At 29.1% G+C, this 27,099-nt stretch overlaps 1 protein-coding gene across 1 annotated transcript in view; it reads right to left on the reverse strand.

The window, feature by feature from the left end:
* LOC142241299 (uncharacterized) overlaps window positions 1-23,037 on the reverse strand; it is a 39,192-nt gene extending 16,155 nt beyond the window's left edge. Inside the window, exon 1 of the mRNA XM_075313059.1 lies at window positions 22,807-23,037. The gene's annotated coding sequence lies outside the window, so the exon portion shown is untranslated. The remainder of the gene's footprint in view (window positions 1-22,806) is intronic.
* Window positions 23,038-27,099: the final 4,062 nt, after the last annotated feature.

Raw genomic sequence — 27,099 nt, forward strand, 5'->3', positions numbered from 1 at the left:
GAGCCTCTTGGAGGAGCAAAATTCATCCGATCCGGTTGAAATTTGCAACGTGGTGTTAGTATAAGGCCGCTAATATCCATGCAAAATTGGTCCATATCGGTCTATAGTTATATATAGCCGATCCCCAATCACACAAAAATTGGTCCATATCGGTTCATATTCATGGTTCCCACTCGAGCCAAAAATAATCTACCAAAATTTTATTTTTATGGAAAACATTGTCGAAATGTTATTTCTATAGAAAATTTTGTCAAAATTTTATTTCTACAGAAAATTTTGTCAAAATTTTATTTCTTTAGACAATTTTGTAAAAATTTTATTTCTATAGAAAATTTTGTCAAAATTTTATTTCTATAGAAAATTTTGTCAAAATGTTATTTCTATAGAAAATTTTTTCCAAATTTTATTTATATAGAAAATTTTTTCCAAATTTTACTTCTATAGAAAATGTTGTCAAAATTTTATTTCTATAGAAAATTTTTTCCAAATTTTATTTCTATAGAAAATTTTTTCCAAATTTTACTTCTATAGAAAATGTTGTCAAAATTTTATTTCTATAGAAACTTTAAACTTAATTATATACGTATTTATTCGGCCTTTTTTAGTTTAATGTATACTACGTATGGACTACCTTGTAATTTAGAAGACGGTGTTAGGAAGTTTTAAAATACCTTGCCATCGGCAAATGTTACCGCAACCCAAATAATTCGATTGTGGATGACAGTCTTCAGTAGAAGTTTCTACGCAATCCATGGTGGAGGGTACATAAGCATCGGCCTGGCCGAACTTACGGTCGTATATACTTGTTTTTTAGTAAAATTGTGCACTATATTTGTATACAACTTTCTTATTTTTATTTCACGTCATTAAAGTTAGCAAAAAATAATTCAAATAAGGAACATTTACTCATATTGTGCAAAATTTAACTAAAATCAACTAATCTTCATGAACTAAAATAAAGCTTAGTTGGCATTAGAGCCCCTTTTTTCTGGATGTATGTTTAGTTCAATGAACATGTCAAATATGGAATAGAATTTCCTTAAATCTTCGCTCCTTTTTCGTTAATTTTTCAGTGTATTTCAGTATACTTTTTTCCCCTTAAACTATCGTTAATGTTGGATACCGTGCTTTTGGTTTAAAATGGATGACTAGGATCTAGTTAAGTTTTTCTTCAAGTGTAGCATAAATAGTATGAAATTTTGTTTTTGAGATTATAGGTCCATTAGTTTCAATACGGAAGTCATTATCCAGTGGATATGCAGGACCATATAAGCACATCACACACATATACAAATAGATACCATTAAAGACATAATAATTTCATATTTCCGGTGAGTACAACAGCGTTATTCTCTCTCGTACCCACAAATAAACTCACACAAATGCACCGCTATAAGGCAACCTATAAACAATCGTCTTGTATACGGTTGAAATAATAATACCCCTGGTGCAGGGTTACATTTTCGTTTTCTATAGAACATACGGTTGGTTGGTTGGATGGTTCGTTGGCGTGTAGGATTTTTATTAAAGTGCTAAATATTAATTAATTATCACAAATAATATTGTTATTATATGACGCCGCTATTGCCGTTGTTAGTAGACGGAATATGGACATAATGGTATGGTAAAGTCATAAAATGTGGGTGGTCGGTGGGTGAAACTCAAATGCAGATCTTCTTTACAATGTAAATTAGTTCAATGTGAATATGAGAAGTCTCTGCAGTTAATGCTAAAGAATTTCAAATTAATTTACATAATTTGTGTGTTATTCTCAGCAATGGGATGCATTAAGATGTCTGGGTGGGTAGCTTATTTTGGGTAGAGGTTATATATAAACTAATTTTGTCTAATCGTAAAACTATGTCAAGGACAGGGTCAATATAGTAGCACGAAATTCTGAAACCAGAATCTTAAGGTGTTCAAATAGGCCAATTTTATCACCTCATACTTTACATATTTTTGGCAACAAAATAAAGAAAACCGTGCGATGGGATATTTCCTGTGCTACAGTGAATAGAGATGGGACAAGCAGCCATCAATCTGGTTAGTGTTTTATTTCAAGCTAATCATTTAATTGACGTCACAAGCAGACTAAAAATTAAAAGCCCCAAAAAAAAACAAGTAAGGAAAGTCTAAAGTCGGGCGGGGCCGACTATATTATACCCTGCACCATTTTGTAGATCTAAATTTTCGATACCATATCACATCCGTCAAATGTGTTGGGTGCTATATATAAAGGTTTGTCCCAAATACATACATTTAAATATCACTCGATTTGGACAGAATTTGATAGACTTTTACAAAATCTATAGACTCAAAATATAAGTTGGCTAATACACTAGGGTGGAACACAATTTTAGTAAACAAATATGAGAAACATTTAAATCTGAAGTAATTTTAAGGAAACTTCGCAAAAGTTTATTTATGATTTATCGCTCGATATTTATGTATTAGAAGTTTAGGAAAATTAGAGTCATTTTTAAAACTTTTCGACTAAGCAGTGGCGATTTTACAAGGAAAATGTTGGTATTTTGACCATTTTTGTTGAAATCAGAAAAACATATATATGGGAGCTATATCTAAATCTGAACCGATTTCAACCAAATGCTAATTCTACTCCCTGTGCAAAATTTCAACTAAATCGGAGCAAAAAATTGGCCTCTGTGGTCATATGAGTGTAAATCGGGCGAAAGCTATATATGGGAGATATATCAAAATCTGAACCGATTTCAACCAAATTTGGCACGCATAGTTACAATGCTAATTCTACTCCCTATGCAAAATTTCAACTAAATCGGAGCAAAAAATTGGCCTCTGTGGACAAATGAGTGTAAATCGGGCGAAAGCCATATATGGAAGCTATATCTAAATCTGAACCGATTTGGCTGATATTTTGCAAGTTTTTCGAGACTCATAAAATATTCGGATGTACGGAATTTGAGGAAGATCGGTTGATATACACGCCAATTATGACCAGATCGGTGAAAAATATATATGACAGCTATATCTAAATCTGAACCGATTTTTTCCAAAATCAATAGGGATTGTCTTTGAGCCGAAACAGGACTCTATACCAAATTTTAGGATAATCGGACTAAAACTGCGAGCTGTACTTTGCACACAAAAATACATCAACAGACAGACAGGCAGACAGACAGACAGACGGACATCGCTAAATCGACTCAGAATTTAATTCTAAGCCGATCCGTATACTAAAAGGTTGGTCTATGATTACTCCTTCTTGGCGTTCCATACAAATGCACAAACTTATTATACCCTGTACCACAGTATTAGTGAAGTGAAGTGAAGAAATATGATCTCCTCTACAATAATTGAAGGGTATAATGTTACTTATTCATACACGCAAAAAAATAATTCTTTCCTCCCAAACGAAATTTTAGACAAACAAAGTTCCTTTCTCATTTGCTATTCGCTGTAAGGAAGTTTATTTGGAAGAAAAGTATATAATTTTTGTGATAAAGTTTATTCTTATCCAGGATGTAAAAACTATTTCAAAAAATAATAACTCAAAAAAAAAAAAAACAATCTTTTCTGGCTAATTGCATTTTCCCACACATCTTTCTCACTTTCACGAGGTTTTTATACCCTCCACCATAGGATGGGAGTATATTAACTTTGTCATTCCGTTTGTAACACATCGAAATATTGCTCTAAGACCCCATAAAGTATATATATGTTATTCTGGGTCGTGGTGAAATTCTGAGTCGATCTGAGCATGTCCGTCTGTTGAAATCACGCTAACTTCCGAACGAAACAAGCTATCGATTTGAAACTTGGCACAAGTAGTTGCTATTGGTGTAGGTCGGATGGTATTGTAAATTGGCCATATCGGTCGACTTTTACGTATAGCCCCCATATAAACGGACTCCCAAATTTGGCTTGGGGATCTTCTAAGAGAAGCAAATTTCATCCGATCCGGCTGAAATTTGGTACATGGTGTTCGTATATGGTCTCTAACAACTATGCAAAACTTAGTCCATATCGGTCCATAATTATATATAGCCCCCATATAAACCGATCTCCCGATTTGGCTTGCGGAGCCTCTAAGAGAAGCAAATTTCATCCGATCCGGCTGAAATTCGGTACATGGTGTTAGTATTTGATCTCTAATGACCATGCAAAAATTGGTCGAAATCGGTCCATAATTATATATAGCCTCCATATAAAACGATCCCCAGATTTGACCTCCGGTGCCTTTTGGAGAAGCAAAATTCATCCGATCAGGTTTAAATTTGGTACGTGGTGTTAGTATATTGTATCCAACAACCATGCAGGAATTGGTTCATATCAGTCCATAATTATATATAGCCCCCATATAAACCGATCCCCAGATTTGACCTCCGGTGCCTTTTGGAGAAGCAAAATTCTTCCGATCTGGTTGACATTTGGTACGTGGTGGTATTATATGATATTTAACAACCATGCCAAAAGTGGTCCATATCAGTCCATAATCATATATAGCCCCCATATAAACAGATCCCGAGATTAGGTTTTGGAGCCACTTGGAGGAGCAAATTTCATCCGAGTTGTGCTAGTATATGGCCGTTAACAACCATGCCTAACTAGGTCCATATCGGTCTATAGTTATATATAGCCCTCAGATAAATCGATCCGCAATCACACAAAAATTGGTCCATGTCAAGTTCACAATTGTATATAGCCCCCATATAAGCGACCCCCATATTTCAATTCTGGCTCTCGACGTACGTTATCGTGCAAAAAATCCATATCGATTCGTAATTATTTGTAGACTAACCTATACATAACTTTTTTGTCTAATATATACCACGAACTCTGAATTTAGAAAACGATGTTAAGAAATTTTAAAATACCACAACCCAAGTAATTCGATTGTGGATGACAGTCTTTCGTAGAAGTTTCTATCTTACACAATCCATGGTGGAGGGTACATAATATTCGGCCTGGCCGAACTTACGGTCGTATATACTTGTTAAATTATGACTTTAAGTCGATAAGGATATCAAATCGGTACAACCATCTATAAAAGGCCCATGTATTCTGTCCATACAAAACGAAAACTGAATTCAAAATTTGATTACACCAGACAGACGTACAAATTTATATCGTCTTTGAGTTATCAACATCAAACTGTCACATTACTGGTTGTTAGAAATTCGTGTAAGTCTTGTGTAGTCATCAAAGTGGTCCAATTATGTATATTTCCAATTGATGTCGTCACTTTCATATGTATTCCATTCTCAAATTATGACAACGCGTATATGAACCTTTTTAAAAGGAATGTTGAATATCGAAAAGAGAGAACATGGTAATCTAATATCTTTTCTTAATTTGGCTTTAAATAAATAAACCTACTAAAATATGAATATCAATAACAAGAAAGCAAGGTGTGTAGAGTAATTGATATCATATAAAATCTGGACAAAAAAACAATCAATAAACATAACAAGAATGTTGCGATTCGGTTTTCTTTGAAGTGAAAATGTGATCCTTTAAAAACGCCTTAATGACGCAAGCAAAGAAAATCGAAATTCATTAAGGATATATATTCTAAAATTCATAAAGTAAAAAAAGATAAAGAAATTGTGTGTGAACGATTACAGCAAATTTGGATTTCTCAAATATCAATGGAAAAAACATATATGGTTATCGTATCACATTTATTGTTTTAAATGCATAAAGTATTGGTAACGTTAGCTTGTATACTTCATCTTACCCCGATCATTTTATTGCTTTACAGGGGTATTCTAATTTCAGCATTGACAGGAAGGTGGTCTTGCGATTTTCTTTAGAAGCAATCTAAGAGCAAATTACGCAACATAAAGCCTCTAAACCCACTGAAAAAATAGAATACGTGTTCGTAGTCATGCTAGGTGGAAGCTCTTTATAATTCCAGCCTTGCTAGAAGATTTTCGGATGCGTAGAAAGTTGGTAAATGATTCCATTAGAATGGCTAAATGTAATTACTAATCAACAGAATACCAAAAATAAACTACCAAAATTTTAAGAAAATTTTACCAAATATCCACCAAATTTAAAAAATCATATAAAATTTTATTTCTATAAAAAATGTTGGCAAACTTTCGTCAAAATTTTATTTGTATAGAAAATATTGTCAAAACTTCATTTCTATAGAAAAATTTTGTTAAAATTTTATTTCTATAGAAAATTTTGTCAAAATTTCATTTCTATAGAAAATTTTGATAAAATTTTATTTTTATAGAAAATTTTGTCAAAATTTCATTTTTATAGAAAATTTTGTCAAAATTTTATTTCTATAGCAAATATTGTAGAAATTTTATTTCTATAGAAAATTTTGTCAACATTTTATTTATATAGAAAATTTTATCAGAATTTTATTTCTATAGAAAATTTTATAAAAATTTTATCTATATAGAAAATTTTGTCAAAATTTTATTTCTATAGAAAATTTTGTCAAAATTTTATTTCTATAGAAAATTTTGTCAAAATTTTATTTCTATATAAAATTTTGTCAAAATTTTATTTCTATAGAAAATATTGTCAAAATTTTATTTCTATAGAAAATTTTGTCAAAATTTTATTTCTATAGAAATTTTGTCAAAATTTTATTTCTATAGAAAATGTTGACAAAATTTTATTTCTATGGAAAGTTTTATTGAAATTTTATTTCTATAGAAAATTTTGTCAATATTTTATTTCTATAGAAAAATTTTGTCAACATTTTATTTCTATAGAAAATTTTATAAAAATTTTATCTCTATAGAAAATTTTGTCAAAATGTTATTTCTATAGAAAATTTTATAAAAATTTTATCTCTATAGAAAATTTTGTCAAAATTTTATCTCTATAGAAAATTTTGTCAAAATGTTATTTCTATAGACAATTTCGTCAAAATTTTATTTCTATAGACAATTTTGTCAACATTTCATTTTTATAGAACATTTTATAAAATTTTTATCTCTATAGAAAATTTTGTAAAAATTTTATCTCTATAGAAAAATTTGTCAACATGTTATTTCTATAGAAAATTTTGTCAAAATTTTATTTCTATAGAAAATTTTGTAAAAATTTTATCTATATAGAAAATTTTGTCAAAATTTTATCTCTATACAAAATTTTGTAAAAATTTTATCTATATAGAAAATTTTGTCAAAATTTTATCTCTATACAAAATTTTGTCAAAATTTTATCTCTACAGAAAATTTTGTCAAAATTTTATCTCAATAGAAAATTTTGTCAAAATTTTATCTCTATAGAAAATTTTGTCAAAATTTTATCTCTATAGAAAATTTTGTCAAAATTTTATCTCTATAGAAAATTTTGTCAAAATTTTATCTCTATAGAAAATTTTGTCAAAATTTTATCTCTATAGAAAATTTTGTCAAAATTTTATCTCTATAGAAAATTTTGTCAAAATTTTATCTCTATAGAAAATTTTGTCAAAATTTTATCTCTATAGAAAATTTTGTCAAAATTTTATCTCTATAGAAAATTTTGTCAAAATTTTATTTCTATAGAAAATTTTGTCAAAATGTTATTTCTATAGAAAATGTCGTCAAAATTTTATTTCTAGAGGAAATTTAGTCAACATTTCATTTCTATAGGAAATTTAATGAAAATTTTATTTTGTATAAGAAATTTTGTCAAAATTTCATTTCTATAGGAAACTTTGTCAAAATCTTATTTTTATAGAAAATTTTATCAAAATGTCGTTTCTATAGAACATTTTATCAAAATTTTATCTCTATAGAAAATTTTGTCAAAATTTTATCTCTATAGAAAATTTTGTCAAAATTTTATCTCTATAGAAAATTTTATCAAAATTTTATCTCTATAGAAAATTTTGTCAAAATCTTATTTCTATAGAAAATTTTATCAAAATGTTATTTCTATAGAAAATTTTGTCAAAATTTTATTTCTAGAGGAAATTTTGTCAAAATTTTATTTTGTATAAGAAATTTTGTCAAAATTTCATTTCTATAGGAAACTTTGTCAAAATCTTATTTTTGTAGAAAATTTTATCAAAATGTCATTTCTATAGAAAATTATGTCAAAATTTTATTTCTATAGAAAATTTTGTCAAAATTTAATTTCTATAGAAAATTTTGTCAAAATTTCATTTCTATAGAAAATGTTGTCTAAGTTTTATTTCTGTAGAAAATTTTGTCAAAATTTTATTTCTACAAAAAATTGTGTTGAAATTTCATCTATAGAAAATGTTGTCAAAATTTTATCTTTGTAGAGAATTTTGTCAAAATTTTATATCTATAGAAAATTTTATAAACATTTTATATTTATAGAACATTTTGTCAAAATTTTATTTCTAAAGAAAATTTTCTAAAAATTTTATTTCTATAGAAAATTTTGTCAACATTTTTTTTCTAATTTTATGTTAGCCTGATATCAACGCAAGCTGGTTTTTCGTCCAAATCAATTACTTTATGTTACATATTATTACAATTTTTAAATGCGAGCGAATTGGACATGAAAATTAAGGAATTGATATTATTATGCTATTGAAAAGAAAATGCCAGATACCCATCTTTCAAGCCTGACTATATGTTACATATGTTTCAGTGTCGGCCAAACCACATTTCCATAGTCTCTAGTAAGATCTAGAAAATTTTGTCAACATTTTATTTCTACAGAAAAATTAGTCAAAATTTTATTTCTATGAAAAATTTTCTCAAAATTTTATTTCTATGAAAAATTTTCTCAAAATTTTATTTCCATAGAAAGTTTTGTCAAAATTTTATTTCTATTGAAAATTTTGTCAAAATTTTATTTCTATACAAATTTTTGCCAACTTTTTATTTCTATAGAAATTTTTGTCAACTTTTTATTTCTGTAGAAATTTTTTTCAAAATTTTATTTCTATAAAAAACTTTATCGAAATTTTATTTCTATAAAAAACTTAGTCGAAATTTTATTTTTATAGACAATTTTGTCAAAATTTTATATCTATGTTATAGAAATTTGTTCAAAATTTTATATCTAGAAAATTTTGTAAAAAAATTATTTCTCCAAAAAATGGTGTCAAAACGCTATTTCTATAGAAAATTTTGTCAAAATTTTATTTCTATGGAAAATTTTATTGAAATTTTATTTCTATAGAAAATTTTGTCAACATTTTATTTCTATAGAAAGATTTTGTCAAAATTTTACTTTTTGGAGAAAAATTTGTCAAAATATTATCAAAATTTTATTTCTATAGAAAATTTTTGTCAAAATTGTATTTCTATAGAAAATTTTATCAAAATTTTTTTCTTATAGAAAATTTCGTCAAAATTTTATTCCTATAGAAAATTGTGTCAAAATTTATTCGTATAGAAAGTTTTGTCAAAAGTGTATTTCTACAGAAAATTTTGTCAAAATTTTATTTTTGGGCGCGATGTAACTGTCAGAATAATAGCAACCTAAAGGTTGCAATACATATCTCCCACCCTGTATTTTGCTTTTAACGTTGCAAGAAAAAAATAAAAAACACATTTACGCAGTAAAGTTTTAATCATAATTCTTAATTTTGTGTGTTTGTTTCGATTTGAATTATTCATCAATTATTCGCAATGCTTTAGCGAAAAACTGTATTTCGGTCATAACCACTATAGTTGGATGTCATACAGATGAAGTGTCTCTGTGATGATGTGATGCGACTGTTAGTTTTCGTTTTTTGTCACCTTTGAAAAATATGACGGAAATTGTGCCAGAGAATGTGAAAATAGACCACCTGATTGATGATGGTCACACAGGTAGGTGAATGTGCATTGGCTAACATCTGTCCAGGAATATCATACACAACAATATCTCTATGTAATCCAATGTCAGGATAATTTTGATGCATATGTGTGAAGTTTGCCAGTTTCTCGTTGAATCTTCTCCATAATCTTTCAACATGAGAGCGAAATAAATCAACCATTAGCCGCCTAGTCTTTAGAATCACAAACAAATGACTGTTGAATATTTTGCCAGCATTAAACTGTTGCGAAAATCTTAATAAATTGTTGTAGCGAATAAAACATGGCAGCCAGATGATATATTACGAGTTTCGAGGCAAGAAAAGAATCTCAAGATAGAATTTTATGATTTAAATGGTTTTTGGGGATTTTGTGCTGTGGTGCAGTGATGAAAAGGATTATCTTAGATAAAGTGTGATTTTTTTAAGAATTATAGGGAGTTAAAAAAACATACAGAAAATTTATATATTTATTTCCATATAATTTATGTCCATATAATTTAACGTTTAAAAATTATTGAGGTCCCTCTCTCACGAATAAATACTACAAGGCTGTCTTTCAATGCTTCAATTGAAGCGGGCGTGCCTTTATAGACATGAGCTTGAACATAGTTTCACACAAATAGTATAAAGGCGTTAAATCGCATGCAATAAAAAAGTCTTTTTATTTGCGGAAAACAACCTTAGGTCTGATAGCTTAATTAGATGGGAAAATTTTTGAAACTAATAAACGGACCAAAAATAATAATCAAAAAAAAGTGAAATAAAATGTTCAGCAAACTCGGTTCTCATAACTGAAACCACAAATCGTGCAAGTCAAGCTCTTGCATTTTAAAAAAATTTGCAGTGCTAGTAGTATTTGCACTGCTTCTGAATTTTAGCCAATATCAAAAGTTGATTTGGGTCTACTTTCAAAAATATCAAAAGTCGAATTTGAAGATTACAAATAGTCGACATCGACAAAAAGTCGATTACTCGAAAAGTTGATTTTCGATTTTGTATCCATTTTTCGAATTGTCAAGACATAACATTGTTTTTCTGTTATGTCTTGACAATCCGAATCTTATATTGCTAGTATCAACCTTGAAAGCAGTTATGTTGAGTAAAAAATAAAGAGTTTTGCAAAAAAAAAAAAAAAAATAAACTAACAAGTATATACGGCCGTAAGTTCGGCCAGGCCGAATCTGATGTACCCTCCACCATGGATTGCATAGAAACTTGTACTAAAGACTGTCATCCACAATCGAATTACTTGGGTTACGGTAACACTTGCCGATGGCAAGGTATCTTAAAACTTCTTAACACCGTCTTCTCAATTGTAAGTTAGTCCATACGCGGTATAATTAAACAAAAAAACTGGCCGATTAAATTCGTATATAATTCAGTTTGACAAAGTTTTCTATAGAAAAAAAATATTGAAAAATTTTCTATAGAAATAAAACTTTGAAAATTTTCTATAGAAATACAATTTTGACAAAATTTTCTATAGTAATAAAATTTTGACAAAATTTTCTATAGTAATAACATTTTGACAAAATCTTCTATAGGAATAACATTTTGGTAGATTATTTTTGGGGATCGGCTATATATAACTATACACAGATATGGACCAATTTTGGCATGGTTTTAGCGGACATATACTAGCGCAATGTACCAAAGTTCACCACGTACCGAATTTGAACCGAATCGGATGAAGTTTGCTCACCCATGAGGCTCCAGAGGTCAAATCTGGGGATCGGTTTATATGGGGGCTATATGTTATATAATTATGGACCGATGTGGACCAATTGTTCATGGTTGTTGGAGACCATATACTAACACAATGTATTACATTTCCGCCGGATCGGATGAAATTTGCTCCTCTTAGAGGCTCCGCAAGCCAAATCGGGGGTCGGTTGCTATGGGGGCTATATATAATTATGGACCGATGTGTACCAATTTTTGCGTAGTTGTTAGAGACCAAATACTTACACCATGTACCAAATTTCAGCCGAATCGTATGAAATTTGCTTCTTTTAGAGGCTCCGCAATCCAAATCTGTGGATCGGTTTATATGGGAGATATATATAATAGGGACCGATATGGACCAATTCCTGCATGTTTGTTAAATACCATATATTAACACCATGTACCAAATTTCAGCCGTATCGGGTGAAATTTGCTTCTCTTAGAGGCTCCGCAAGCCAAATCGGGGGATCGGTTTATATAGGGGCTAAATATAATTATTGACCGATATAGACCCCTTTTTGCATAGTTATTAGAAACCATATACTAACACCATGTACCAAATTTCAGCCGCATCGAATGAAATTTGCTTCTCTCAGAGGCTCCGCAAGCCAAATCGGGGGTCAGTTGATATGGGGGCTATATATAATTATGGACCGAAGTGTACCAATTTTTGCGTAGTTGTTAGAGACCATATACTTACACCATGTACCAAATTTCAGCCGGATCGGATGAAATTTGCTTCTTTTAGAGGCTCCGCAAGCCAAATCGGGGGATCGGTTTATATGGGGGCTATATATAATAGGGACCGATGTAGACCAATTTTTGCATGATTATTAGAGACCATATAACATAAAGGGTGATACGGTCAAAATTTGGTCAAGGGAAAACGGGTGTAAATCGGTGAAATCATTTATTTAAAAATCAAATTAAATTTCTTTTTCAAGTTCAATTAATATAAAATTCAGGAAAAATATTCAGTTAGGCTTTCGCTTTTCCAAATCCGAATTGCCGGGACTCACGCTTGACACCTGCCATCAGATTTTGTACAGCCACCTTGTCCACCTTCTTCGCCGCAGAAAGCCAGTTTGCCTTGAACTGCTGCTCGTCCTTAGCAGTTTTTTTGGTCTTCTTTAGGTTCCGCTTGACAATAGCCCAGTATTTCTCAATTGGGCGGAGCTCTGGCGTGTTGGGAGGGTTCATGTCCTTGGGAACCACCTGCACGTTGTTGGCGGCGTAACACTCCATGGCCTTTTTACCGTAATGGCAAGATGCCAAATCCGGCCAAAACAGTACGGATCAACCGTGTTTCTTCAGGAAAGGCAGAAGACGTTTATTCAAACACTCTTTCACGTAAATTTCTTGGTTGACAGTCCCGGAAACTATGAAAATGCTGCTTTTCAAGCCATAGGTACAGATGGCTTGCCAAACCAGATATTTCTTTGCGAACTTTGACAGTTTTATGTCCTCCATTACCACGCAGTCAAACTTCGTCAGCATCGTCGTGTACAGCCTCCGGGATCGCGCTTTGGCCGTCGTATTTTGTTTATCATCGCGATTTGGAGTCACTACCTTCTTGTAAGTCGATAGTCCGGCTCGTTTTTTGGCTCGATGCACGGTTGTAGACGATACACCCAGCTTATTTGCGGCATCTCGGAGAGAGAGGTTAGGGTTTCGCTTGAAACTACCGGCAACTCTCTTTGTCGTCTCAGCGGCTTCCGGTTTTCGATTTCCCCCCGATCCAGACTTCCTGGCTGTCGACAACCGTTCCCCAAACACTTTAAGTACATTTGTAACGGTTGATTTGGCAACTTTTAGCGATTTTGCCAGCTTTGCGTGCGAGTAGCTCGGATTTTCGCGATGCGCGAGCAAAATTTTGATGCGCTGCTCTTCTTGCTTGGACGGCATTTTGACAACTGAAGAGTGAATTCCAAAATCAAAATAGGAGCAACATTCTACATACACACACCTTCAAAACGAGGGGTGTTCAAGGGTTTTAAATGCAAAATTGAAAGAAATACGTTAAGTTTATATTGACCAAATTTTGACCGTATCACCCTTTACTAACATCATGTACCAAATTTCAGCCGCATCGAATGAAATTTGCTTCTCTTAGAGGCTCCGCAAGCCAAATCTGTGGATCGGTTTTTATGGGGACTATATATAATTATGGACCGATATGGACCAATTCCTGCATGTTTGTTAAAGACCATATATTAACACCATGTACCAAATTTCAACCGGATCGGGTGAAATTTGCTTCTCTTAGAGGCTCCCCAAGCCAAATCGGGGGATCGGTTTATATAGGGGCTATATAAAATTATTGACCGATATAGACCCCTTTTTGCATAGTTATTAGAGACCATATACTAACACCATGTACCAAATTTCAGCCGGATCGGATGAAATTTTCTTCTCTTAGAGGCTCCGCAAGCCAAATTTGGGGATCAGTTTATATGGGAGCTATATAATTATGGACAGATGTGGACCAATTTTTGCATGGTTTTTAAAGACCATATACTAACACCATGTACCAACTTTCAGGCAGATCGGGTGAAATTTGCTTCTCTTAGAGGCTCCGAAAGCCAAATCGGGGGATAGGTTTATATGGGAGCTATATATAATTATGGACCGATGTGGACCAATTTTTGCATGGTTGTTAAAGACCATATACTAACACCATGTACCAACTTTCAGGCGGATCGGGTGAAATTTGCTTCTCTTAGAGGATCTGCAAGCCAAATTTGGGGGTCCGTTTATATGGGGGCTATACGTAAAAATGGACCGATATGGCCCATTTGCAATACCATCCGATCACATCAATAGCAACTACTTGTGGCAAGTTTCAAGTCGATAGCTTGTTTCGTTCGGAAGTTAGCGTGATTTCAACAGACGGACGGACGGACATGCTCAGATCGACTCAGAATTTCACCACGACCCAGAATATATATACTTTATGAGGTCTTAGAGCAATATTTCGATGTGTTACAAACGGAATGACAAAGTTAATATACCCCCATCCTATGGTGGAGGGTATAATTATAGCAACTCACTTCACATTTATTATTGTAATTATGCTCGCTATGTTAAACACGCTCGCTAATCTAATCATCTACATTGGTATGCCGGTGAATCATTTATTATTTGTATTCACTTATGGTTCGTGAGTTGCGAAAATGTTCATTAGTGCCGACTACACCCAGACAATGAATATGATCACCTCAAACATGATCTAAGAGCAAATTGTTATTTTTGGGTGGTGACCATGTAACATGGTTTTCATGTTATTTTCTCGGAAATCATGTATCTGATTTCGGCAAGCAGGTTATATTTGACGAGAAAATAACATTTTAGTGACAAACATGTTACTTGGTGACCATACAAAAATAACATTTTGCTCTTGAAACATGTTTGAGGTGATCATATTCCCTCTCTGCTTGTAGGAAAAATTGCCGTCACGAAATTGGTCGTGAGTCCCAAGAATTTTTAAGTAGTTCTGAGGGATACCAGTATTGTTGCGAGACATGATAATTATCGTGAAGTGCTAAAACATTTATGTTATTTAAAATTAGCGTGTAAGTACGATTTTTCATTCCATAAGTTCGTATGAGCCTGCATTTCTAACATACCACACTTGAGCACAGACATTTTCCTTCCCGAGTGTGTACTCACGAGCTCATCCCTAATAGTTTTAATGGTAGCTTTCACATACAACAACATATAACAATGGATATGTATTTCTATGCTCAGGATAGTAGTTATAGTTTTTTTCTCTTGCCAATGTTTATTCAGTTTCAGTATAAAAGCTCTCTCTAAGTCAATTATATCAGAATTAGATGGTATTGATGATAATTGAACTATAAACAACGATTCAATTTTTCTACAGTTCTAATTGTTTGTGATTTTTAATTAGAGCTCTTACACTAGGTAAAAGGACACATATACGGGAAGAAAAAAAATCGTAAAGATACACAGAAAGTTAGGTAAACTAACTCCAAATTTAACTTATTTTTATTGCAAAAAAATTATTTGTTTGTAGTTCAATTTTATTATTTTTGGCGAAATTTTCCACAGTCCCATGAATTTTCTTTTAATGTCTCAAACATTTTATGAACTAAATGCGAGTATAAAGTTCAATGACCGTAGACATAAGTTAATTTTTAACTAAAGAAAATGAACATTTTCGTACGATTCCCAAAAATAGTAAGAATGAACTACTGTATGGTTAAAATGGTCATGATTTGGCGCCAATGATTTTCGTATTTACTTTTAGTTAATTTTTTCTTCAATGAGAGGGAGTAATTTCAAGAACAACAGTTAAAAAGTACAACATGGTACTAAATTTTCCTGGTTTTAACAACACTTCGTGGAAATCTCAAACCATGGAGTACAAAATAGTTCAATTTTCGCTCGAGGTAGTTCATTCTTCCTATAAAACAGTTTACTTTTTTTTCGGTGTACAAACGATTGAAGAGGATTGTAATGAGATCTAAAAAGTCGACAATACGTATTATAGATATTTTTTATTTTTAATTTGAAAAATTATATTAAAATTTTTATAATTTGGAACTTTGTACTTTTCTTTACTTTTTACTTTGGACTTTTAAAATTTTTGTAAAATCCTGCACAAAAAAATATTGACCTACACAGTAAAGAAAAGTAAACTACATTATGGGAAAAATGAACTATCTCGTGCGCAAATTGAACTAAATTGTATTCCAACTTTTGAGGTTCATTAAATTAACGAAAATTTTCTGACATTTTTGGAGTTTTAATTACCATTTACAAAATGCGAAAAAATGAACTAAAAATAATGAAAAATCTTAGATGCCAGATCATTCCCATTTTAACCACGCTGTGGTTCATTCTTACTATTTTTGAGAAGTGTACGAAGAACTTCTTCTGTTTTAGTTAGAATTGAACTAATTTGTATGTCATTGAAATTTTACTGCCATTTAGTTCATACAATTTTTGAGACATACTTGGAATCAAGAAAAAATCGTTGACTGGGGAAAATTTCTTACAAAATTTCAAACAAAATAAAAATTTTGCAATAAATATTAGTTCATTTTATCATCAGGTTTACAACAGACCTTTTTCTGTGTAATGTGAAAGATTGTTCAACCTAAATTTTAGGACACACAATTAACACAATATCAAGGACAAATTTCTTAAAAAAATGGAATTTGAATTAAAAGAAAGTTCATAGCATTTGGTTCAAAAAATGTTTCATTAAATTTAGGACACGACCCAGCAAAAAAAGCGTCGCCAAAAAGTAATGAAAATGTTCTTTTTGGATCCGGAAGTGGTGCAAAATTGATGCAGAAGCGATGAATTTAACATGGGCTTGTCATAGGATGGAAGTCCTCCATTTCAACAGCCGCTGCACTGAATTTGCATCACATCTTTAGGTGCACTGAAAAAAATATTGTCGTGAGGTCAAAGATTTCATGTCTTTAAAATACGAATACAAATTTTGCTTAGCATAGAAGACGCATTTCTCTAAAATAAAGTTAATTTCCTTGTCCACAAGTCGATAAACTTTTCAATGAAGTCGTATTGTCCTTATAATTAAGTGATTTGACTTAAAAATGGGTATCTTAACATGAAAGAAAAAACTTATAGGCTAAGGTCAACTTGACTTTAATAATTCAGAAAAATTCTTTAGATTTAATTAAATTGTCTTTAAATTTGTTGTAAAGTTGCCGTTAACTCGTTTTTAAAGGACTTTGATAGCATATGAAGAAAAAAAGCTGAGAAAGCGAAAAATTAAAATTTGCTTCCTAGAAGCAAGTACACAAAACCTAAATTTAAAAGGGAATTGTGTCTTAAAAGTATCCTTACTTGTATTCTCCGCTTCTTTGGCTCGGAATCAATACCAAATTTTTTAAAGTAAAGACAAAATCTTTGGAACCGAGTATGCTTTTTTTTCAGTGTGTGATCCGAATTCAATGTTTTGGATGTAAATTAAAAAATGCTGTGATATTTTGTCAAATAAATAATTTTTATAATTTGTTATAATTTTTAATGGATTCTACCTCTTGTCGGTAACGTTTGACCTCAAAAATTTTCAAAAATTCAGAATTTTTTCAGATTGGATTTAGCATTTTTTTTTCGACAAAATTTAAATGATTTGTACCATTCTATGAATTCTTACTCTGTTTTTAACCTATTTGAAACAAAAAAGTTTAAATTACCCATTAAAATTATGAAAAAACCAAGTTATAGAAAATTTAATTAAAAGAACTTCTTGGGTAGTTAAAATAAAGGACATCATTGGGAGTGCATCTTCTGGAAGGGCTTTTAAAGTTGTGCCTTTGAAAGAACTTCCAAATTTTTTTGCTGGGGAATATTGGAAATTTGCGTTCCTCCGTTAACAACAAAAAACACAGAGACAAAACCCTTCAAATATATGCTAAGATTTATTTTGAGGAATTTGCCTATTTGCCTCCTTGCCTCTTTTTTGGTATTAAGAAAACATTTTTTACTTTGACGTATATAATATTACTAGGATTTTTAAACTGACATTTATTAGTACGCGAATAGATATATTAATGAAACGCAAAAAAAGGAATACAAATTCAATAAATTAGACCTGTATCCTAATTTTAATTTTATGAAGACTAGATTTAAGGCTAGATAGGTCCCTAAAAATTTCTAAAAAATTGCACCTTTGGCTCGGAATCAATATCAAAATCCTTAAGGTAATGTCCAATTTTTTGAATCCAACCAAACATTTTTTAGTGTGGAAGAGATATCCACAATATAAACGAAGCTAGATTTGTGTGTCACAGAATCTCCATTCCCTATTTTCCAACATATAGCGAAATATAAAAAATATAAAATTATAAAATCTATATCATATATTATTACTAACAATGATGAGAATTAAATAAATCAATGGGAAATGAGGGACCTATTAGTCAGAAAACTCAAATGGTGTGAGTCGTCATTAAATTGTTTTCACACAACCTAATACCCCAGAATCTCTACGATACAGTATAACAAGATATTTTGTAGCATAGCTATGCAAAAATGCTCAACTGAATTTTAGTTTTTGTGAAGTTTAAATTACATCTAATTTACCTCCCAGGAGAGGGACAAAGCAGCACATTGATTTATGGAAAATTTTGCAGTTGATTAATTGAATATGGTTGGCTGACAGGAAGTGTTATATTTAATAATTTAATTATATATATTTTTTTCATGATGACCTTTTCCAATATTGTCAATCAAAATTAATTAATAGATATTTACGTATTTGAGATTATAAAATATTGTTTAAATTTTATACTTAATCCCAGTATTCAAAATATTTTACAAACAGGAATTTGTGTGGTAAAAAGAGGCTTAATGTGTTTAAATTTTAAGATTAAATCATCATTTAAAACCATAGCTGGTATTAAATGTGAATTGTAATCACGATTGCCACAGTTGGTAGAATTCTACCAAATATGGTAGGTTTTTTTGTACTGTTGGGTAGAATGTAGAATAGAACATCAAGATGTTTTGGTAGATTTTGCAAAGTATACCTCTCCAACTAAGAGCTACATTAATTTTCTATAGAAAAAATTGAAAAAATTTTCTATAAAAATTAAATTTTTATAAAATTTTCTATAGAAATAACATTTTGACAACATTTTCAATAGAAAAAAATTTTGACAAAATTTCCTGTAGAAAAAAAAAAGTTTGATAAAACATTCCGTAGCAATAAAATTTTAACAAAATTTCCTATAGAAATAAAATTTTTACAAATTTTTCTGTAGAAATAAAATTGTCATAAAATTTTCTATAGAAAAAAAATTTACAAAAATTTCTAAAGAAATAAAATTTTGACAAAATTTTGTATAGAAATACAATTTTGACAAAATTTTCTAAAGGAATAAAATTTTGACGAAAATTTTTTATAGAAATAAAATTTTGACAAAATTTTCTATAGAAATAAAATTTTGAGAAAATTTTTTATAGAAATAAAATTTTGAGAAAATTTTATTTCTATAAAAACAAAATTTTCTATAGAAATACAATTTTGACAAAATTTTCTATAGAAATAAAATTTTGACAAAATTTCCTAAAGAAATAAAATTGTGATTAAATTTTCTATAGAAATAAAATTGACAAAATTTTTTAAAGAAATAAAATGTAAACACAATTTTCTATAGAAATAAAATTTGAAAAAATTTTCTATAAAAATAAAATTTTGATAAAATTTTCTATAGAAATAAAAAATTGACAAAATTTTCTATAGAAATAAAATTTTGACATAATTTTCTATAGAAATAAAATTTTGACAAAAGTTTCTATAGATATAAAATTATGACAAAATTTCTATAGAAATAAAATTTTGACACAATTTTCTATAGAAGTAAAATTTTGACAAAATTTTCTATAGAATTAAAATTTGACAAAATTTTCTATAGAAATAAAATTTTGACAAAATTTTCTATAGAAATAAAATTTTGACAAAATTTTCTATAGAAATAAAATTTTGACAAAATTTTTATAGAAATAAAATTTGACAAAATTTTCTATAGAAATAAAATTTTGACAAAATTTTCTATAGAAATAAAATTTTGATAAAATTTTCTATAGAAATAAAATTTTGACAAAATTTTCTATAGAAATACAATTTTCACAAATTTTTCTATAGAAAAAAATTTTGACAAAACATTCTGTAGAAAAAAATTTTAATAAAATTTTCTATAGAAATAAAATTTTGACAAAATTTTCTATAGAAATACAATTTTCACAAATTTTTCTATAGAAAAAAATTTTGACAAAACATTCTGTAGAAAAAAATTTTAATAAAATTTTCTATATAAATAAAATTTTGTCAACATTTTCTATAGAAATAATATTTTAGGAAAATTTTCTATAGAAATAAAATTTTGATAAAATTTTCTAAAGAAATAAAATTTTGACAAAATTTTCTATAGAAATAAAATTTTGACAAAATTTTCTATAGAAATAACATTATGACAAACTTTTCTATAGAAATAAAATTTTGACAACATTTTCTAAAGGTATAAAATTTTCACAAAAATTTTCACAAAATTTTCTATAAATACAAAATTTTGACAAAAATTTCTATAAAAAAAATTTTTTTGATAAAACATTCTGCAGAAAAAAATTTAATAAAATTTTCTATATAAATAAAATTTTGTCGACATTTTCTACAGAAATAAAATTTTGAAAAAATTTTCTATAGAAATAAAATTTTGGCAAGCTTTAAAATATTTTTTTTAATTTGGTAGATTTTTTTTTCTTTTTTTTTTTGAGAAATTGTGGTAGATTGATTTTGGCGCGAGTGGCAATCATGATTGTAATACAATCTTTGCAATTAGTGTAGTCCATTTCCATTTTTGAGATATTTTCAAGTATTTTAAAAGAATTCAGTTACAAATTTCTATATTTGCTAGACGCAAAAGAAATATAAAATGCCGAAAATGGGTCTCACAAATGATTCCTTTGTTACATGTTTCGGGTTTTCTTCAAATAGTTAGGTTAAAGGTTAAAGTGGCAGCCCGATTAAGATTCAGGCTCACTTAGACTATTCAGTCCATTGTGATAATTCTTCAAATAGTTGAAAAATCTAAAAAAATGTGCTGTTACAACCAGGGCTGAGTCAAGCTAATTTCAATTTTATCATTTTTTTCGAAATTTTCTACAGCTTAATGAAATCTGACTTTTTTTAAGTATGTCTCAAAAATTTTATGAACTAAACGTAGCTATAAAGTTCAATGACCGTACACATAAGTTCTATATGAACTAAAGCAAACGAAGATTTTCGTACGATTCCCAAAAATAGTAAGAATGAACTACTGTATGGTTAAAATGGTGATGATTTGACGCCAATGATTTTCTTCTTTATTATTAGTTAATTTTTTCTTCTATGAGAGGATGTAATTTCGTGAACTGCAGTTAAAAAGTACAACAGGACATTAAATTTTCCTGGTTTTAACAACGCTTTGTGGAAATCTCCAAATGTGGAGCAAAATTTAGTTCAATTTTCGTGCGAGATAGTTCATTCTTCCTATAAAACAGTTCACTTTTTTTTCGGTGTATATGGGGGCTATACGTAAAAGAGATCCGATATGGCCCATTTGCAATACCATCCGATCTACATGAATAACAACTACTTGTGCCAAGTTTCAAGTCGATAGCTTGTTTCGTTCGGAAGTTAGCGTGATTTCAACAGACGGACGGACATGCTTAGATCGACTCCGAATTTCACCACGACCCAGAATATATATACTTTATGGGGTTTTAGAGCAATATTTCGAAGTGTTACAAACGGAATGACAAAGATAATATACCCCCATTCTATGGTGGAGGGTATAAAAATGTAAATATTTGATGATTTTTATCTTTAATCCAAGCATTCAATATATCAGTTAATTTAAATTTTATTTCTATAAATCAAAAGTTTATAGAATTTTCTTTATTTTAAGGAACATTTAACTTACTTCAATGACATTAACCTTCTTACTTCATCAACATACCCCTTTTACTTTCAAAAAAAAAAAATTAAACACACGTTGTAAACTGTATTTGGTTTATTTTAAAGAAATTTATCTGTAATATTGTGAAAATTGCATGTCCTTAAATTTAATGGGAAATATTCGAAAACAAAAATCGTAAACTCATTTACAATTTAAATTAAGAGAATATATATAAAAAAAAAAATTAGGTACTAACAAAGAAGGCTTTTGACCTAAGATTGTAAACTTTCTTTGATTTAACATTTATTTATTAAAAAAAATTGTCGTTAATATTGTGTAAATTGTATGTTCTTGAAGTTAGGTTGTACAACCTTTCGTATTAGGTCAATATTTTTTGAGTGTAAGATATTTATATTAAAGAAGCCTCGGCGTTTGCTCGGAATCAATACCAAAACCCTTTAGTGAAATTCAAAGGGATATTGAATTTTTAAGTCATAATTTTATTTGAATGTATTTTGTATATCATGTGCCCATGTAATAGAAATCATTTACAAATTAAAAAGAAATAAAATTTTCCTCTTTATGACTCCATTTTTTTAATGTATACATTTTGCCTGATACACTTTCGATATATACCGATGTAATGTTTTTAAATTCCGAAGTTTTTATTTTGCGATGGTGGTTTTATATTATTTTTATTTTTTTATATATTTCCCCTTGGAGACATTATAAAATAGATTTTTTGTAATATTTTCCTTTGGATAATTTTTAAAAAAGTTTTTTTTTGTTATGTCCTTGGATATTTTACAATATATATTTTTTTAATATTTCTTTTTGGATAATTTATAAGTTTTTTTTTGTTGTTTATTTTATAACACTATTATTGATTTTTTCTATTTAGTAGCTTTTATCACATGAACTTACCTAGCTATGATTGCACAAAGAAATTTAAAAAAAAATAGTTTTTTAATTGTCCAAATAACAAACACTTTCAAACTAAATTTCAATAATTTTCTGTTTTTAAATCCGAAGCAATGAGAAGACAATTCCCCAAAATAATTTTGAAAATTAGGAAAATCCGTTACAACGATAATTCAAATAAACAAGATCCGGAAAATCAATATCCGGGAAATGCCGACACTTGTTGACTGTGGTGAGACGTTGCAACTTCTGTGAATGCTGTGTAAACAAACAGGTCTTTTTATATGTGGCATAGGATAAGCCAATACCACCAACAACAGCATCCAACACTAACACCAACATAAGCACTCTGACAGACAACAGAAGGAACAGCTGTAGCAGGACTAACACCAATGACAATGATGATGGTGATGATGCTGGTGACGAAGACACCAACACGAATATCCTGTAATACCGTAATCATCATGGTGTTTATCAAACTTTGCGTTCAATGTTTTGTGTGTGTGTGTGCGTGGGGGTATAAGGTAACATTATCCTCTGAGTTGCAAATGGACCACCGAAATGTTTGCACACACAGCCATATAAAGAATGTTAAAATCATTTCGAAAACCAATGGACTTTTTTTAGATTTATGTGGGTATGTGTGGAGAAAAGTATGGAGGAAATCAGGAATTGAAAACTTTTAAAATATTATTTTTTGATTAAATTCTTCGTGTAATTGGGCCTAAGTATTTATTTATTTATTACAAGATTTACAATCATAAAAAATTATGAAAATAAATATAAAAAAATTAGGCCTAAGTAATAAATCTCAATTAGTAAAAAATAATTTGTGAATTTAAAAATTAAGGTTGTTTATATTTTTTCCCAATTTGAAGATGTTCATTTAAAAGAGATTATTTTTAATGTGTTAATAGCTCTGTTCGCGTAACCGATAATGTTTGATAATTATCACAATTTTTTTGTTTATGTCGATCGTTTACACAGTGTTGCCAGGATTTTTGCTGGCTCTTGTCCCCAAATTATGAAGATTTTATCCCCAAAGATCTCGAATTTAAACTTAAATTCCTCACAAAAATCCTCAATACATTTTTGACATGTCTTCTTTTTTCTTGACATGGCTCTGCGGTAGAAAATCAGTAATAATTTAAAAATTAAAATTTTGCAAATCCAACAAACTGCAATAAGATCATCATGGTGATCGTCTTCCAAACGCTGGAGATATGAAAATAGCAGTTCGGTCTCCTTGTATTTATGAACGAAAATTTACTCCTAAATATTCAAGTAGTAAAATTGAATGGTAGACACGTTGCCAAGTTGGTAGAATTCTACCACAAATGGTACATTTTTTATTGTTTGGTAGATTGGTAGTATTTTTGATGTTTTGGTAGATTTTGCAAAGAGATACTTCATAAATTTTCTATAGAAATAAACTTCTGACGAAATTTTCTATATATTAATACAATTTTGACAAAATTTTCTATAGAAATAAAATTTTGCAAAAAATGTATACAGAAATAACATTTTGACAACATTTTCTACATAAAAATAAAATTTTGATAAAATTTTCTATATAATAATAAAAGTTTGACAAAATTTTCTAAAGAAATACAATTTTTACAAAATTTTCTGTGGAAAGAAAATTTTGACAAAATTTTCTATAGAAATAAAATTTATAACGAAACAAATTATCAAGCTCGAGGTCTGATAAATTATTTCATTATATATTAATAAAGGTCGAATAAAAAGAAAATTAATAAATGAAATAAAATTTTGACAAAATTTTCTATCGAAATAAAAATTTTGACAAAATTGTCTATAGAAATTAAATTTTGACAAAATTTTCTATCGACATAAAAATTTTGACAAAATTGTCTATAGAAATAAAATTTGGACAACATTTTCTATAGAAAAAAAAATTTTGAGAAAATTATCTATAGACATAGAATTTGGACAAAATTTCTTATAGAAATAAAATTTTGTGTAAAAGAAGATTAAAACGATTTTTCGAAAAGATCCCCAAATAATAGAAATAATATTTTGAAATTTTTTTTTATGGAAAATGGACAAAATTTTCTATAGAAATAATATTTTGGAAAATTTTTTATAGAAATAAAATTTTGACAAAATTTTCTATATAAATAAAATTTTTACAAAATTTTCTATGGAAAAAAAATGAGAAAATTATCTATAGAAATAGAATTTTGACAAAATTTCCTATAGAAATAAAATTTTGTGTAAAAGAAGATTAAACCGATTTTTTGAAAAAAAAAGTTCTTATAGAAATAAAATTTTGTGAAAAAAAATTTGAGAAAATTATCTATAGAAATAGAATTTTGACAAAATTTCCTATAGAAATAAAACTTTGTGTAAAAGAAGATTAAACCGATTTTTCGAAAAAAAAGTTCTTATAGAAATAAAATTTTGTGAAAAAAAAATTGAGAAAATTATCTATAGAAATAGAATTTTGACAAAATTTCCTATAGAAATAAATTTTTCCTATAGAAATAAAAGATTAAACCGATTTTTCGAAAAAAAATCCCCAAATAATGGACAAAATTTTCTATAGAAATAATATTTTGATAAATAATGTTTTGGAAAATTTTTTATAGAAAAAAAAATTTTGAGAAAATTATCTATAGAAATAGAATTTTGACAAAATTTCCTATCGAAATAAAATTTTGTTAAAATAAGATTAAACCAATACTCGAAACAATCCCCAAATAATGGACAAAGTTTTCTATAGAAATAATATTTTGAAAAAAATTTTATAGAAATAAAATTTATCTATAGAAATCGAATTTTGACAAAATTTCCTATAGAAATAAAATTTTGTGTAAAAGGAGATTAAACTGATTTTTCGAAAAAAAATCCCCAAATAATAGACAAAGTTTTCTATAGAAATAATATTTTGAAAAAAATTTTATAGATATAAAATTTTGACAAAATTTTCTATAGAAAAAAATTGAGAAAATTATCTATATAAATAGAATTTTGACAAAATATCCTATAGAAATAAAATTTTGTTAAAAAAGATTAAACCGATTTCACGAAAAAATCCCCAAATAATAGCAACACTGCTTTTACAGCAAAAAACCGACAAAAGAGAGCACACCCAGAGAAGGAATATGATCACCTCAAACATGTTTTAAGAGCAAAATGTTATTTCTGGGTGGTGACCATGTAACATGGTTTTCGCAACCATGTTATTTTTTCGGAAATCATGTATCTGATTTCGGCAAGCAGGTTATATTTGACGAGAAAATAACATTTTAGTGACAAACATGTTACATGGTCACCATACAAAAATAATATTTTGCTCTTGAAACATGTTTGAGGTGATCATATTCCTTCTCTGCGTGCAAGAGAGAGATAGGTTAGGTTAGGTCAGGTTAGGTGGCAGCCCGATGTATCAGGCTCACTTAGACTATTCAGTCCATTGTGATACCACATTGGTGAACTTCTCTCTTATCACTGAGTGCTGCCCGATTCTATGTTAAGCTCAATGACAAGGGACCTCCTTTTTATAGCCGAGTCCGAACGACGTACCACATTGCAGTGAAACCACTTAGAGAAGCTTTGAAACCCTCAGAAATGTCACCAGCCTTACTGGGGTGGGATAATCCACCGCTGAAAAACTTTTTGGTGTTCGGTCGAAGCAGGAATCGAACCCACGACCTTGTGTATGCCAGGCGGGCATGCGAGCCAAAAATAATCTACCACAATTTGGAGAAAATTCTACCAAAAAACTACCAAAGAAAACAAAAATTTCTATAGAAAATGTTGTCAAAATTTTATTTCTATAGTTTTTTTTATCAAAATGTTATTTCTTTAGAATTTATTGTCAAAATTTTATTTCTATTGAAAATTTTGTCAAAATTTAGTTCTATAGAATTTTTTGTCAAAATTTAATTTTTAAAGAAAATTTTGTAAAATTTTTTTTAAAGAAAATTTTGTCAACATTTTATTGTTATTTTTTATTATGGTATTAATTTCGAGCCAAAGAAGCGAAGAATTGAAGTGAGGATACTTTTAAGACAGAATTCTCTTTTAAATTTAAAATTCTCTTTTAAATTTAACGCCAATATAAATTTTCAAATTCAGACTCCACTTCAAGTAGAAATTATGCTATGTCTCAAGTAAAAATCGTCTTTAAAATAAAGTGTTTAAAAACGTCTCCTATTTTTAAAGCTTTTTTGCTTTGTTGTCAAGATGCAAAAAGACAACAAATTTAAAGACAATTTCTTTAATATTGTAGATTTTTTCACAATTATTAAAGACAAGTTGACCTTAGCC

The sequence above is a fragment of the Haematobia irritans genome, chromosome 5 (assembly GCF_050003625.1).
Source record: "Haematobia irritans isolate KBUSLIRL chromosome 5, ASM5000362v1, whole genome shotgun sequence".
Classification (NCBI taxonomy): domain Eukaryota; kingdom Metazoa; phylum Arthropoda; class Insecta; order Diptera; family Muscidae; genus Haematobia; species Haematobia irritans.